This window comes from Sphaeramia orbicularis, chromosome 7 (assembly GCF_902148855.1).
Source record: "Sphaeramia orbicularis chromosome 7, fSphaOr1.1, whole genome shotgun sequence".
NCBI lineage: Eukaryota > Metazoa > Chordata > Actinopteri > Kurtiformes > Apogonidae > Sphaeramia > Sphaeramia orbicularis.
This window is the reverse complement of record NC_043963.1, coordinates 13,247,699-13,265,183: the sequence shown is the minus strand read 5'-3', so window position 1 is coordinate 13,265,183 and position 17,485 is coordinate 13,247,699. Positions and strand designations below refer to the sequence as shown.

The 17,485-nt window shown below is 35.4% G+C and overlaps 1 protein-coding gene across 2 annotated transcripts in view; it reads left to right on the top strand.

Annotated features, from left to right (window-relative positions):
* Positions 1 to 17,485, top strand: part of cntn3a.1 (contactin 3a, tandem duplicate 1) — a 327,610-nt gene that overhangs the window by 203,297 nt on the left and 106,828 nt on the right. The window lies entirely within an intron of this gene.

Below are 17,485 nucleotides of genomic sequence, written 5' to 3'. Positions count from 1 at the left end.
ATCATACCTAACACTATTATCCATACCTTTTCACAAACTTTTGCCCATATGAGTAATCAGGAAAGCAAACGTCAAAGAGTGTGTGATTTGCTGAATGCGCTCGTCACACCAAAGGAGATTTCAACTAGAAAAGCACTCTGAGAGCGCAGACCTCCGCCAAGGCAGATCAGTGCCCCCCCCCCCCGATCACCACCAAAATTTAATCATTTGTTCCTTGTGCCAGTATCAATATTTCCTGAAATTTTCATCCAAATCTGTCTATAACTTTTTGAAAGATCCGGATCAGTCTTTGACATTTGATAGAACACCCCATTGTAAATCCCTGAGTCAAATTGCATGAGATTTGCACAAATCCCCCATATTGTGATTTCCACCATAAATATTAGTCCCATATTTATTTTACCTATATTTTAAGATTCCTTGACCATGAAAACATACCATTAGCAACTGGATTCATAATTATATCCTTATTAGTTCAGTAGTTATTCCTGAAAATCACATTTCTCGTAATGGCGGTTTTCTTCTGGATCTAGCTCCTTAAGTATTAAAGCTACATGAAATCCGGTGGCATACTCCCGATGCGGAACTGACTGAGCTACACGATGGCGCTTGTCAGAAATTTCTACCTTTAATATTAAAGGCACAGTAGGCCAAAAAGTAAGGGCACCCCCATTTTTTATATAAATTGAGATTAAATCCGCCTTCTGGATCAGATCCGGATCAGCCTTTGAAATGTGATAGAGGACCCCATTGTCAATTCCTGAGTTAAATTTCATGAGTTTTGGTCAATAATTAAGCGAGATATTGGGAAACGAAAATTTTGGCCCCATTTACCACAATGTTAACGAAAATTTCAAAGTGATCCAGAATCCAGGATTTCTTCCGGATCACCCCCAAAATTTAATCATTTCTTCCTTATCCCATTTCCAACAAACCCTGAAAATTTCATCAAAATCTGTCCATAACTTTTTGAGTTATGTTGCACACTAACGGACAGACAAACAGACAAACAAACCCTGGCAAAAACATAACCTCCTTGGCGGAGATAAAAATAGTTGGAGTGTCCATAAAGACTGTTTATAATGTAAAGAAGAGAATGACTATGAGCAAAACTATTACGAGAAAGTCTGGAAGATACTATTAAAGAAGAATGGGAGAAGTTGTCACCCAAATATTTGAGGAACACTTGCGCAAGTTTCAGGAAGTGTGTGAAGGCAGTTATTGAGAAAGAAGGAGGACACATAGAATAAAAACATTTTCTATTATGTCAGTTTTCTTGTGGCAAATAAATTCTCATGAATTTCAATAAACTAATTGGTCATACACTGTCTTTCAATCCCTGCCTCAAAATATTGTAAATTTTGCTTCCCCACCCTGTACATATCCATTGGTCCATACAACTACACATTTTTTTTATCACTACGTTAAACTGCAGCATGATAATTAATGTGGATTTTGATGAAGCGGTGCCCAGTGCTGCCCCTTTGGCTAGTGACCTGCTGGAACGAACGAAAAACAAAATGCTTAGTCATGGCAAGGAAAATTTATTTGTATAGCACATTTCAGCAACAAGGCAATTGAAGGTGCTTCACACAGGACACTGAAATACAACGACAGGGAAAAGAAACACATTTAAAACATTACAAAAGAAACATGTAAAAGGTGATTAAAAACAGCAAGTAAGAAAACAACAGATAAAATCCAAAAATATAAAAACACACATATTAAAGTAGGAGTTGCAGTGCAGAGTTTCAAAATTTAAAAAGTCGAAAGCCTTTTAGTCAAAGGCAGCAGTGAACAGGTGAGTCTTTAACCTGGACTTAAAAGAACTCAGACTCTCAGCAGATCTGATATTTTCTGGTAGTTTGTTCCAGATATACGGAGCATAGAAACTGAACGCTGATTCTCCATGTTTAGTTCTGACTTTTGGAACACACAGCAGACCTGCACCAGATGACCTGAGTGGTCTGGATGGTTCAGACTGGACTAGAAGGTCTCTGATGTATTTTGGGCCTAAACCATTCATTGCTTTATATGCTAGCAAGAGAATTTTAAAGTCTATTCTCTGAGAGACAGGGAGCCAGTGTAGAGACCTCAGAACTGGACTGATGTGATCCACTCTCTTGGTCTTAGTGAGGACTGGATCAGCAGCATTCTGGATCAGCTGGATCAACACAAATGGACTCTTTGCATAAAATGCTGATTTACAGTCATGGAAAAAATGATTAGACCATCAAAAGTCATCAGAAACAATGGTTATGCAATCAAGTCCTAACTCCTGTGTGGATCATGTGGCTAAAACAGATAGAAAAGAAAACAAAGCACTGTTTTTGTCAGTACAATGCCATAGATATTGATGTAAGAACTGAAGTGATTTTGGTTATTATCGAGAAAACCATGGAAAATGGGTAGATATCAGCTCTGAAATTAAACTACTATGAGCTATTTTTGTTGTTATCATTGTATTAGTCCAAAAAAATTTACCTTTAATTGTACCAGGTATTAAAATAAACCAGAAATTGAAGAAAACAAGGGGTGGTCTAATAATATGTTTTTTGCAAATTGGAATCCTTGGAACTTATCAAATGCTTATAATTGTTCCTCAGTGTACCTTAGAGACACATAGTAGAAATAACACAATGTGCTGCACACCAATAAACCTCCGTCAGAACGGATAGACAGACAGACGACAAAATAATTACAATACACCTTCGGCCCGAAGTTGGCTGAGGGGTAAAATCTAAAACTGAAAAAGCAAAATTTGTAAAAACAAAACTGATTACCATTGCCAAAACATGAAGTTCTAACTATATATGTATGAGTTACACATGAGGAAAAATTATATAGTACTTATACAAATAGTGTATTTATTGGCCTGGTTGTGAAATCTAGTGTAGGTTTGGTAACATGCACACAATATTTGTTATTCAAGCATCAGTGGCGAATAATTATGTTGAATGTGAATGTGATTTGAAGCAAATTTATGCAGGTTTACAGTTTCTTTGCACCCAGCCATGAAAACAAGCAAGCTACCCGGTCACAATCAAGCCACTCGTCGGAGGTGGTTTAGGTTACCATGGAAACTCCGTAGTTACCATGGAAACACCATCATCTTCTACAACACTGATTCACCGGTGGTAAAACCCACGGAGTTTGATCAATGACAGTGGCTGGAAACACTGGGTTTATGTTCAGTTAATAAGAGATTGGACGGAAAAAGACGATTTTTATTCAGTTTTCTCTATTTTTAATGTAATAACCCTCAATTTTACGCCGAGTTTTTATGAACATCTACATGATCAGTGATTTAAATACAGGAAAATTACATGATTTTCATTGAAAAAATGCAAAATGCACAAGATAATATTACAATAAATGATGATAAAACCTAGAGAAAAAATTCATTTGGGAACTGACACAAATGCCACACTGGGTTTAGGTTATGTTATATCAGTACATAACCTTAATTAAACACATTTTAGAGGAAAAAACACTCAACTTGAACTAGATCTGAGAAGAGATCGGCTGCTGATGGAAACAAAAAAACACTGTTAACATTTACTCTTCCCTTTCGAATATTCTCAGTTTTTTCTTTGTACTGTGCTCTGTGTCGAAATAAGAAAAGCAGAATACAGTTTATAAAGTTGGAATTTATCAGAGCAGTGCCTATTTTTGCATTGGGCAGTTAAATTGACAACTGCAAAAAGGGAGAAGAAAGTCAGTGGTACAAAGAGGAATAACACAGATTTTTGTTAGTGTTTTGTGTGCTCCATGTAGCTGTTTTTTTTTTTTAAAGATTTGCACATATTTATTTCTAAATGACAGGCTTCACATGCTTAAACGCTGTATGGCAGTTGCAGGAGTCGACTGTGCGCTGCTGCTCATTTCCGACCATTTCCTCTGAGACATGATTCCAGCCACCGTTTGATAATGTCTCAGTGCTATGTTAAGCAGAGGGAGGTTACATTTAGTCACCACGGGCCTATTAAGACCTCAGAAAATTAGCAGTGTTTCAATTATCAACCCCCTGAGGAAAGAAAAAAGTGTGGCTAAAGCTTGAATTAGATCAGCCCATTTATCAGGATGAACACAGTCGGCATGGTAGTACTTAAAGTGTCCATGTTTAGCCCTAATTACCGACCTCAAAGCCGTTTTAGTCCAGCATTCTCATATTAACGCATTGTGTTTTGTGCCTATGTTCAGGCACTAATTGCACTGTTACACACGTTCCTTCACCACAGCCTTCAAACTACGTACCTGAAGTGATAGATCAGAGCTGAAGCAGAGTTCACAGAGATTTCATAGCCTATATTTTACACTTTATCTTGTACATTAATGCCTCTCTCCATTTCTTCCATCTGTATAATGAAGTTGGCTTTTTGTATATTTTAGTATTTCTCTTACTTTTGTACATTGTTAATATTTTTGGATACAATTTGTGTGATATTTTTATACAGTCTTCTTTTTTTTTGCACTTTAAGTGTTTGCCGCTATTTTCATTTTTTCCTTTAACTGTGACAATAAAGACGTATTCTATTCTATTCTATTCTATTCTGTTCGGTTCTATTCGGTTCTATTCTATTCCATTCTATTCTATTCTATTTGGTTCTATTCTATTCTACGGTTCTATTCTGTCCTGCTCTAATCTATTTGGTTCTATTCTATTCTGTTCTATTTTATTCTATTTGGTTCTATTGTGTTCTGTTCTATTGTGTTCTATTTTATTCCATTCTATCGGTTCTATTCAGTTCTGTTCTATTCTGTTCTATTCTATTCCATTCTGTTCGGTTCTATTCAGTTCTGTTCAAAATAGAATAGAATAGAACCAAATAGAATAGAACTGAATAGAATAGAATAGAACAAATAGAACCAAACAGAATGGAATAGAATAGAACAGAATAGAATAGAATAGAACTGAATAGAACCGAATAGAACTGAATAGAATAGAACCAATAGAATAAAACTGAAGAGAATAGAATGGAATAGAATAGAACAGAACAGAACAGAATAGATCAGGTGGTTCTATTCTATTCTATTCTATTCAGCTGGCAGACATTGTTGTAATAATCAAAATAGTTATTACCAAATTATTATTTATTACATATAAACCTATTTCTGTTTTAACATTATATAAACTAATTAACTAACTCAATTTTCACCCAGTTTGCTCACAAATGGGTCAGACCAGTAAAATAATAGCAGAATAACCTGTAAATAATGACAACTCCAAATTCCAAGTTGCAACATTTTAACAATATTAGGCCTGTTACTGAAGGTTTTGTGTATTTATAGATTCACTGTCATCTGTAATGCACATACACAAATGTTAAGTTGATACATAATATTATTAAAACGACATGCATTGACATGTAAGAAGTTTCAATTTGTTCAGGTTATTCATTATTTTTTGTGAAAGCAATGTTTGTAGGTAAATGTATGCCTACAGACGCTTAGTTACATTTATTTTTTTTAAATAATACAAGTAATTGAGCAAATTCCTATGCAAGGGAAGTAATTCAGATCATAATTTACTGTAACATTATGTAAATGTATGAAAATACACAGTATGTAAACACAAATATCTAAGTATACCATAAGAGTATTACAGCTCGACATTGTTTCCATTGAATCTACACTACACTGTTCCTTATTTTCTCTATCTCTACCCCTCTGTTTATGTGTCTACTTAAATAACTGCTAAATTGGGTTTAACTGTTACTCAAGAAGTGAGTGAAATTAAAATAGAAACTGACCAAACTTAAAGCAACTGGTGATAATGAGGTTACACGCTTGTACAACAGTGGGTGGCAATGGATCCACAAAAAATCTAAAATGTGATTATATTAAATTAATGTCTTAATTATCCCTAAAATTGATAATTAATCGTTAAATCTGACACTCAAAGGTCTTAAAGATTCCACTGACGCAGTAAATATTGCTATTTTTTTTTGTAAGTCTTTGTATAGAATTAGTCAAATTTGTGATTAGTGTTGATCATTTTCCTCTGTTCTTTAAAAACTTCTATTCACATGTTTTACAATACGAAAATACCTACAAACACTCAGAGTATTGTTTCTTGTAGACTTAAAACTGTGGACATCGTAGATAATACTGGACGTAGCAGACGCAGAGGCTTGAATCTGTCATGAAGCTGAAGCAACAACAAGTTCAATTACAAACTTCCATTACCTTAAATATTGGTTGTGGAAGTCAATCAGTCAATCAATCAAACTTTATTTGTATAGCACTTTTCATACATGGTACATGTAGCACAAACTGCTTCACATCAAACCCCCCACTGTCCCACAGTTGCAACTACAAATAAAAATAAAAAATAAAAGCAACAAAGTAAAGTAATGTTTACAGTAAAAGTTTAATTAAAAGCTAAACGAAAAAGTGCTCATATGTTAAAGCAAATCAGATAAATAAATAGGGCTAAGACCATTAAGAGTTTCAAAAACCAATAAAAGCACTTTAAAATCGACCCTGAAGCTCACAGGGAAGTGTATTCTTACATGACGGGATTTATCCATAAACCCGGTCTGGTCTGTCTCCTAAAGGTATCTGGACTGACCTCGATCTACTGCAGGTCGTAGACTGATTTTTACACCTGCATTTGATGTTTCATCTGCAGCTTCATTACACAAAGACACCAGCAAAATGGGACATAATGGCATCATTTTCCAGTCTGTCTGTTGGCCCTGTCTACCAGGATTCACATAGAAATTTCTGTTTTTGTGACTTTAACCCATAAAGACCCAAACGTCCATCACCGATCAAAACCATCTACTGATCTAAACTGTTTAATACCTGTTGATCCACTAATCCTGTCAATACATGTAAACAATTGGTGCAAAATACAGTTATTTATCTTTTCGTGGTGATCAGATATGACCCATTTGGCTCCGTAGTTACCATGGAAACACTGCCATCTTCTACAACATTGATTCACCAGTAAAACCAATGGAGTTGGCTCAGTGACAGTGGATGGTAACACTGGGTTTATGTTCAGTTAACGAGGGATTGGACTTAAAAAGACACTTTTTATTCAGTTTTGTCTATTTTTGATGTAACAACCCTCAACTGTACTCTTAGCTTTTATGAACATCTACATCACAGGTGTCAAAAATGCAGACCAGGGGCCAAATCCGGCCCACCAAAGGGTCCAATGCGGCCTGTGGGATCAATTTGTGAAATCCAAAAATTACACTGAAGTAATTAACAATCAGTGGTGTCAAAATCATTTTAATTCAGGCTCCACATACAGACCAATTAATTCTCAAGTGGATCAGAGCAGTAAAATATTATCATAATATCCTATAAATAATGACAACTGCAAATTTTCCTCTTTGTTTTGGTGTAAAAAAGTAAAATTACATGAAAATGTTTACATTAACAAACTATACTTTTACAAAAAAAATGAATAACCTGAACAAACATGAACAACATGAAATGTCTTAAGAAAAGTAAATGCAATTTTACCAACATTCTGTTATTAAATGTTATGTGTATTTGTAGATCCACCATGATGTATAAGTTTTAATGTACACATGTAAATGATAAACAGAGGCAGAATATTTCTTAAATTGCACTTAATTTTCTTAAGTCATTTCAAGTTGTTCCTATTATTCACACTTGTAAGGAAACTTTGTAGATGTAAACATTAATATAATTTAATTTAACTTTTTTTCACTGTTATTATTTCACTGGTCTAGCCCGCTTGAGATCATATTGGGCTGAATGTGGAACTGAACTAAAATGAGTTTGACACCCCTGATCTGCGTGATCAGTGAATAAAATGCAGAAAAATACATGATTTTCACAGAAAAAATGCAAAATGCACAAGATAATATTACGATAAATGGTGATTAGGGATGTAACAATATGAAAATTTCGTATCACGGTTATTGTGACCAAAATTGTCACGGTTATCATTATTATCACGGTATTGTTGAAATTGTGCTCAAAATGTTCAAAAAGTACTAATACACACACTGAAATAATTTAACCAAGTTGTATTTTGAAACAAAAAAACAAAAAAATAACTGTCACAATGTACCTTCTGTTGCAGAAACATTCAAATATTAACCCTTAGTGATCTGAGCCTATTTTGTCTGTTTTTCAGTCCTTTTGAGTTTGCCTTTATATACTATATAAACAAATATTTACTATACCCATGTTTGGGATCTGTTTTTTCAGCACAACTTCATTTATATCATCTGTCTATTATTTTTTCACTTTAACCGACTATAAAAACAGAAAAGGAACAAAAAACACAAAAAATATATAAAATCTGATTTGAAAAATATATGTAATTTATTGCATAATTAACACACAGATGCTTAACGAACCTTTTCAGAGACTTTAAAAGTGAATATTGGTTCCAAATATAAGGTATGTAAAATTAAAATTGTAATAAATTAAAACTATACTCAAATATTTGACATAAAAGCAGATCTTTACATAGGCCTTTTCTACGGAAAAGTGCAGTAATCAAACACGGTTATCATGATAATTAGAATTTAAACGGTAATACTAACCGTCTGCAATTTTCCCACGGTTTATCATCATACCGGTAATCGTTACATCCCTAATGGTGATAAACCTAGAGAAAAATTCATTTGGGAACTGACACAAACGTCACACTGGGTCCTTATTATGGGTTAAATGTGGACAAAAGGTCTTCTTCTGCATGGGAGGATTACTTAAAAAGAAAGAAGTATTGACAGCTTTTGTTAAATTCTGTAGATTTTACAGGGAGAAGCTAAAAATGAAGGTAATGTGCAGCTCGAACACTGGCTATACTGCTCTTTTCCCAACCCTTTTTGCACTTTATTGGTAGTTAACCGACACAGTGGCATTAGTTAAATCCCTATAACCCTCTCTCCTTCACTCTTCTCAGCATGATGTCACCTCATATCTCCCCTTCACTACCAAATTAAAAGATCTCTTCAGACCGGTGTAATGCATACAAATCTGAGCCAGCAGCTATAATCGCACAGTGGAAAGCTGCCGCCGCGAAATGCACACAAAGGAAACCCTGTTAAATACATGTGGAAATGTAGCTGCTTAGATTCTGGAGCACGTATATTGTCTGAATGTAGAGCTGTTTTATCTGACTTCATTTCAGCGCCATCCAAACCATTGATATTCACATAATTGTCTCATTATTGTAGAATCTGACAGCTGCCAGGCTTTTTCTAATAGGCTCAACTCTTTCCATCTCCCGTATGTATCTGTAACTCAAACCACTGATTATGGCCAAAGTAGGAAGGTCTCAAATTCTGATTTAAACACAGCTGCGAGGTCTTCCAAGGCTCTTCTGTTCGAGTCCGCCAGTGGCTCCGTTCCCTCCACCAACTCCTATTCTGCTGAATCAGTTGGTTTCATCACAATCAGGCCGTATTTATGATGATCTGTAACTTCGTATGCATAGACCAGCAGACGATGATGCCAAATGACAAGATCTGAAGCAAACGAAATGATTGGTTTCTGAGGCAAGTGACAGCATGAGAAAGAAGTGATTCACAGCTTTACAGTTTCTAACATAGATTTTCTTTTTTTTTTGTAATGAAATCACAGTTAAAAATATCCAAATTCACTAATTACATCAGGAATCTCAACACCATGGATGAAAACCAAGGCTCAGTGGTGGCAGGTCCAGGGGGCGCTCTTTATTTTGATGAACGACTCATCCTGTACCAGTGGCAGCTGCTGTTCTACCTGTGTTACCATGGTAATGCTACAATGTACACATACCATACATCAGAGGTCGCGTTAACTGAAAATTTTCCGTCATTGACGGATTTTTTTTTTTTTAAATGACGGAAAATTCTGAAAGCCGTCCGTCATTTTGACAGATTAAAATACTGAGGGTAATCATTGTTTAGCTGACTTTAGCCAAAATTAGATGCTACTTTGCTAGCGCAAACTGTGAAGACAGCTGAGTCTCCTTAGTTACTTTAGAAAGCCCAGTAAATGTGATGGCACTGATAAACGCGGTGAAAAAAGAGGGACTGATGCGGTGAAGGATGACAGATAAGCAAGTTATACGCCAGTTCTGATGTCATTTGGTGTGTTATATGTACGCATTTTCTACCTTTCATGTGTTATTTGATGGCATGTCAATTTGTGCCCAGGTCTGTGGTTCACATAACCTGAACCCTGACCCTCAGTGCATGGGATTTGACACTGAACATACATGAGGAAAGTTTAGAATGTCTACAGATAACACACCGATTAAAAGTGGCGCATATAATTATGCGAGTCGTGATATCACGTTGGTTTATCAGCCAGCAGCAACTACAGCTGCTGCATCACTGAGATGTTTTTGAACATTAAATACTACTAAATATATCTCATTATCATTAAAAAATAAAAATTTGAAATGACAGATAATAATATGTTATGACGGAATTTTTACAACCCTGTTCGTCAAAATGACGGACAATAAAAATGTCTAGCGCAACCTCTGCTATACATCCATGTAACCAGAAGAAGATGATCAGCTAAAAACTCAACAAAAGTAAATGTCAGAAAACAGAACAAACAGGTGGTTCCAGGCACAACAAACCCCGCCCTCACACATATTGTAACGTATTTTGGCATCAGTCCAGCTGATGTCATCATGTCTATGCTTGTGCTGATGTCAGCATATCAGTTGCCTCTATACATGTGCCAAGTTTGAAGTAAATTGAAACAAAATTGATGTTTTTTATAGACGTGAAATTCCACCCATTATAAGTAAATGGGAGAAAAAAAGATTTAGAAAATTCATTAAAAATTTTGAACTTTGACCTACTGTTCCCAAAATGTAATGAGATCTATTCTGGGTCACTATCAGTCTATAAACCAAATTTGAAATGAATTCAGCAAATAATTTTGCTGCTAAAGTGTTGAAAAACTGAACCCAAAACAATACCCCTTGCCTCCCCCTCAGAAGGGGGAGGGGGTAAAAATAATCACACTCACTAATTACATCAGGAATCTCAACATCATGGATGAAAAACCAAGTGGTGGCAGGTCCAGGGGGCGCTGTTTATTTTGATGAACGACTCATCCTGTGTCCTGGTTCATTTCAACATTTATGGAAGTACCAGTGGCAGCTGTTATTCCACCTGTGTTGCCATGGTAATGCTGCAATATACACATACTATGAATACATGTAAGCAGAGGAAGGTCAGCTAAAAACTCAACAAAAGCAGTTGTCAGCAGAAACAGAAACAGAAAACATGTGCCAAGTTTAGTCTACTGGCAAATTTTAGAGCAAATTAAATATTTCACAAATATTTGCTGATGGGCCAAAAAGTCCTTATACTCTACAGAATGACTTTACAGAAGTGGTTCCCAACCTTTTTTGGCTCATGACCCCATTTTAATGTGACAAGTTTCTGGCGACCCCAGACATTCAAAACTGTGATGTTTTTTTTTGCTGAAATGAATTTGTTTTTGATCATGTAATTGTCTGCTATACTATGTTGCAAATAAATGTTAATTTTAGATGACATTTAGCCTATATCACAGATGTCAAACATGTGGCCCAGGGGCCAAATCCGGCCCACCGAAGGGTCCTTTCCGGCCCGCGGGATGAATTTGTGAAATGTAAAAATTACACTGAAGATATTAAAAATAAGTGGTGTCAAAATCATTTTAATTCAGGTTCCACATACAGACACATACAGTCCAATTAGAATTCAAGTGGGTCCGACCAGTAAAATATTATTATTGTCATTATCAAATTCTCCTTGTTTTTTAGGTGTAAAACAGTAAAATTACATTAAAATGTTTATTACCAAACTATACTTTTACAAAAAACATCAATAACCTGAACAAATGTGAACAAATGGAAATGTCTTAAGAAAAGTAAATGCAATTTTACCAATATTCTGCCTGTTACTAAAAGTTTTGTGCGATTGTAATGCACATGTGTAAATGATAAACTGATAAACCAAGGCAGAATAATGTTAAAATTGCATTTGTTTTTCTTAAGACAATTCAAGTTCATGTTATTCAGATTTTTAGGAAACTTTGTAGATGTAAACCTGATCATAATATAATTTTACTTTTTTCACTGTTATTATTTTACTGGTCTGGCCCACTTGAGATCAAACTGGGGTGAATGTGGCCCCTGAACTAAAATGAGTTTGACACCCCTGGTCTATATAAAGTATATAATGCACCTTTTTGGTGTCTTCTTCTCAGTTTCTCTTAGATGTCTTAGTGGGGCCAGGTGGGCAAAGAAATATTTCCATTCTCTATTCGGTCCAGTTGTCTGGTGTTTTAATTATAATGAAATATACCGTCATTTCCGGCCTATAAGCCGCTACTTTTTTCCACATGCTGTGAACCCGCAGTTTAAAAATGTTGCGGCTAATTTATGTTTTCCGGGCTAAAGATCGATCCGGCTGTCGAAGAAGGAAATAGAGCTGCTACACGTAAGCTTGGCATCAATGAATCGATGGTGAGAAGTGTGGAGATGGGGTGGGGGCGGCTTATAGTCAGGTGTGGCCAATAGTCTGGAAGGTACGGTATATTGAATCCTTCAAAAATATTTTTTATTCATAATTTTTCTTTTAATCAGTTACTAGAAATTTCAGGTGACCCAACATGGGGTCACGGCCCCAAGGTTAAAAAACACTGCTTTACAGATTATACACAAGTTATCAGCTGACGTCTTTGGTAAAACACTCACGACATCAACCTGCACCCAATCAGCTGCTGCTCCAGAATGACAAAGTAGATGAAAGGTTAGAGCTCCTCCTTCAGGCAGGGAGGAGGAAAAGCACAGAAGATGAGCAATCAACTAAGAATAGAATAGAATATTTATCACCATTGTGCAAGTATAGTGGAAATGGCTCCAAAAATAAGAGATAAAACGTTTTCTTAAAATAAATAATAAAAATAGATAGAAATAGAAAAAAAAAGAATTGTTGCCTTCATAATCCTATATTTTGGAGGTTATGTTGGTTATAGAAGTTGCTTGCCATGCAAAATATGCACTCGATGCATAACAACTCCCACACAACAATCATAAACAAAAGCAATGAAAAGGGAGAACATTGAACCACAACCTCAGTATTACCCCCCCCCCCCCCAAAAAAAAAACAAAAAACAAAAATAAGGATAACATACACCCACAGGTCTGATGACATGTCAGCAAATACTTTATTAACATTGGCTGACTGAAACATCCAAAGTCTTCTTCTGCACACTCCTTCATACCCACTGTGTTCATACTCTCTTGTGCCCCTTTCAGTCTTATTCAGTATCAGCCATCACTGAGTAATCCGATAATTGTCAGATCTGTGCACTTCAGAAATGTGATATTTGAAAAACCCTGGTTTAGACGTTTCAGAAAACATACGTACATAGTAAGAATAGACTCAACCTTCCTATTATTGTCTTCCATTCACTTCCATTTTCTACACTTTAATAGTTTTTGCACATGCACCGATGTAAAAGAATGAAATACATCAGAAGGAGGAAGAAAAGTGGAAAGGAAGGAAATTGCAGGTTCTCCTTTTAACCCACCACCTGTGGAGATCAATACACCCTAACTGTAGCAGAGATGACACATGCACATATGCAAAATAAAAGTAAGTTAAGCCGACCACTTACATAACAATTGACCTTTCGTCTTATTGGTCCAGTGCTTTTGTCAAATGCTTAAAAAACCATTGGACTTCTATACTTGGCACACAGCTGCAGACTCTGGAAGTGTGGTCTAGTGTCTCAATATTTTTGCATTTTGGTCCAATCAAGCGGTAACACGTGGACACATTTGGTGTTCAACAGTCTGTCATGTAAGCAGAGTAACTTAGATGCATGAATTCTATATATTTGAGTAGGTATTTAAGCAGTAGGCCACAACGTAGCACTATCCAGATTTATCTCAGTGGTTCTGGGGATGGGGGGTGAGATGTCAAATTGTGTGTTTGTTTTTCTGCCCCCTTCTTTTTTTCTTCCATCTTTCTTTTTTTTCCTCATTTTATCAATGTTGTTTTCTTTTCATTTCTGATTGTGTGTTTGTTATGTTGATATCAAAAATGAAGCATAATGTACCAATCAGGGGTTCTCAAGGCTTCGCAATACAAAAAAAGTATCTGAAACATATTTGAGTAGATACAGGGTGACACAAAAAAACGGGAACTTTTTAACAATCCAATAAAACCAAGAGTGATGGAAGAAAAATATTTTATTCATAGTAATTGAAACCTTAAAACATGCCATTTAAGAAACAAATGTCGAACAATTCTTGCACAGCTGCCAATGGTTACTATGGTTACTACCAAAAAAAAAACGGAATTTTTGAAGTGCGTATCGGCAGACATGAGCAAGTGGCAGCACTGCGAGACAGTGACCTTGAGCAAGTAAACACACCCCCATTTTAGTAACCACTGGAGGCTGTGCGAGAATTGTTCGGTAACCGTGTGATCTCAAGATTCGGTAACGTTCCCTGGCCCCCTAGATCGCCAGATTTGTCCGTTTGTGATTTTTTCTTGTGGGGCTATCTCAAGAGTAAAGTGTACACGACTCGACCAAGAACTCTGGATGAGTTAAAACAGAGAATTCAGGATGAAATTCACAGTATCCCAGCTGAGATGTTGCAGCGGTCAGTGAGGAATCTCAACAGCAGATTTCAAGAATGCATTCGTACAGGAGGACGCCATCGACAGGAAGTAATTTTTAAAAAATGAAAATTCCATCATTGTTTCTTAAATGGCATGTTTTAAGGTTTCAATTACTATGAATAAAATATTTTTCTTCCATCACTCTTGGTTTTATTGGATTGTTAAAAAGTTCCCATTTTTTTGTGTCACCCTGTATTTATAAGCACTTTAGCATTATGTATAGCAAAATTTGGGAACATAAAATTTTTAGGTGAAAAATGTCAAATTACTGCTCAGTAACACGTGGACTTGAAACAGATGTCGAATTTTTTTAAACTTTACTCAAACATTCAAAACATGTGGTTCTCGACAGAAATTTATATCAAGTGAAACAAAACCTTTTAGATATTATGTTCAACTATGCTGAAAATACATTTTGGAGTAAAATATTGAAAAGTCTCTGTTTTATTGACATGAGAATGTGGTAACACGTGGACAGGTTGCCATAGTAACACGTGGATGAGTCTTTACCATTGTATGCATCACCCAAAATGCATCAAAAGATCATTACTTTCTGAAAGTTTCACTCAAATATCTGAATTATAAAAAAGTCGAAAATTAAAAATTGGTATTTTTGCAGTAACACATGGACAGGGCCTTTTAAGCAACTCGCAAATATCAATAATATTCACAAAATAATAAAAATCTAATACTCCAACAGTAATCAGATTACTGCTGTTATCTTGTAAACCATATCAGATTATACTGTTTACATGGTCACTTAAATAATCTGATAACTCCACAAATCGGATAATGATCGGAGTATTGGTTGCATATAAACAAGCTCAATGTTGAAACAGCTGCATTTAGAATCTTTACCCCTTTTATCAGATCATCTTCTGAGGTGTAGCTGTGCTTATCCAAACTGATTTGACGTTGAACAGAGGTTTGGATGCACATCTTATCAATGTAAATAGTTTTATAGTAGTAGTGACCATAGACACATTAGATCAGGGGTGTCAAACTCATTTTAGTTCAGGGGCCACATTCACCCCAATTTCATCACCAGTGGGCCAGACCAGTAAAATAATAACAGTGAAAAAAGTAAAATTATATTATGATCAGGTTTACATCTACAAAGTTTCCTTAAAAATCTGAATAACACGAACAACTTGAATTGTCTTAAGAAAAACAAATGCAATTTTTACAATATTCTGCCTCAGTTTATCAGTTTATCATTTACACATGTGCATTACAATCGCACAAAACATTTAGTAACAGGCAGAATATTCGTAAAATTTACTTTAAATTTACTTTTCTTAAGACATTTCCGTTTGTTCGTATTTGTTCTGGTTATTCATGTTTTTTTTGTAAAAGTATAGTTTGGTAACATTTTCATGTAATTTTACTTAAAACAAAGAGAGAATTTGGGTTTGTCATTATTTATAGGTTATAATGATAACATTTTACCGGTTCTGACCCACTTGAAATCTAATTGGACTGTATGTGTCTGTATGTGGAACCTGAATTAAAATGATTTTAACACTACTGACTGTTAATATCTTCAGTGTAATTTTTGCATTTTACAAATTCATCCCAGGGGCCGGATTGGACCCTTTGGTGGGCCAGATTTGGCCCCCGGGCTGCATGTTTGACACCTGTGCGTTAGATTAAAGGAGTGAGACCAAACTACGGTGCTACCCTCAGTCTATAATGGTGCAGAAGTAATTATGTGACAATGGAATGATATACTGAGTGTCAGTTCTTGGCAATTTACGTTCTTTTGTTGAAGTATCTGGTGGCAAAAAACTGACAAATTGGATCCAGAACCGCTGTTACCACGGTAACATCCGGTTGAATTAACCAACTGACAAAAAAGAAAAGAAAACCAGGCCATTAAATGTTATACACTACTGGCCTTCCAGTATTAGTAATGAATCTAATATTGGCTAAAATTTGCTTAGAGGTCTTATTTATGTCTTTGTGCATAAGAAATCAATGTAAGTGAATCCCTAAAGGAACTTTGTGTTGGTAAATGCAAGTTATGTAAATTTACAGGATTTCAGTTCTGTTCAATATGTTGATGGTCATATGAACTATGTTTTCAGCTCAAAAATGTCCAATGTCATCACAATTAATGCTATATTTTCATGTCACAAATGGCCAAGTTATATTTGAACTGAATTGACCTGAAAAACAAACATTCTATTCTTTTAGATTCCCCAGTTTTTCTTAAAAGATTCTATCCTACATATCATATGTTTTATTTTTACAGGTTGCAATATGGAGTATGGTGCTGATCCATCCTGCTTATGTTACGCCAATACATACATGAAGAATGTCACGCGTCACTTTTTAAATCAACAGTTTTCTAATAATAAGCATTTTTATAAAGAAATAACAGTTCTATATTGTTATTTACTCTTTAGTATGATGATAAACTATACAATAAATAACTCTGATCCTAGTTTTTGCACAGGGATCATTTGTGGAAACAGTGACATGGCTGCCGAGTATCAGTATGATGGGATCTGTAACAACCATGCCACATCTGTTCACTGCCACATTTTGTGTTTTTGTGTCAGCTGTTATTGTTTTAGATCCACAATACTAACATTTATGAATAAGAGGAGAATTAACAGTAGTATAGTAGTATATTAGTAATAAATTGTACTTCTTCCTACCCCTTTTCGGGCATGTAAATGGAAATATTGTGCTTTTCTTGTGACTAATATTGTTATGATTCTTGATATTTGTATTATTATGTATGTTTTGGCAGTGCATATATGTTAAATTTGATTGCATGTTCGGAATAAATCACTAAAATCACAATAGTAAGTATATAAGTGTATTACTAATAAAGTACTGGTACTGAC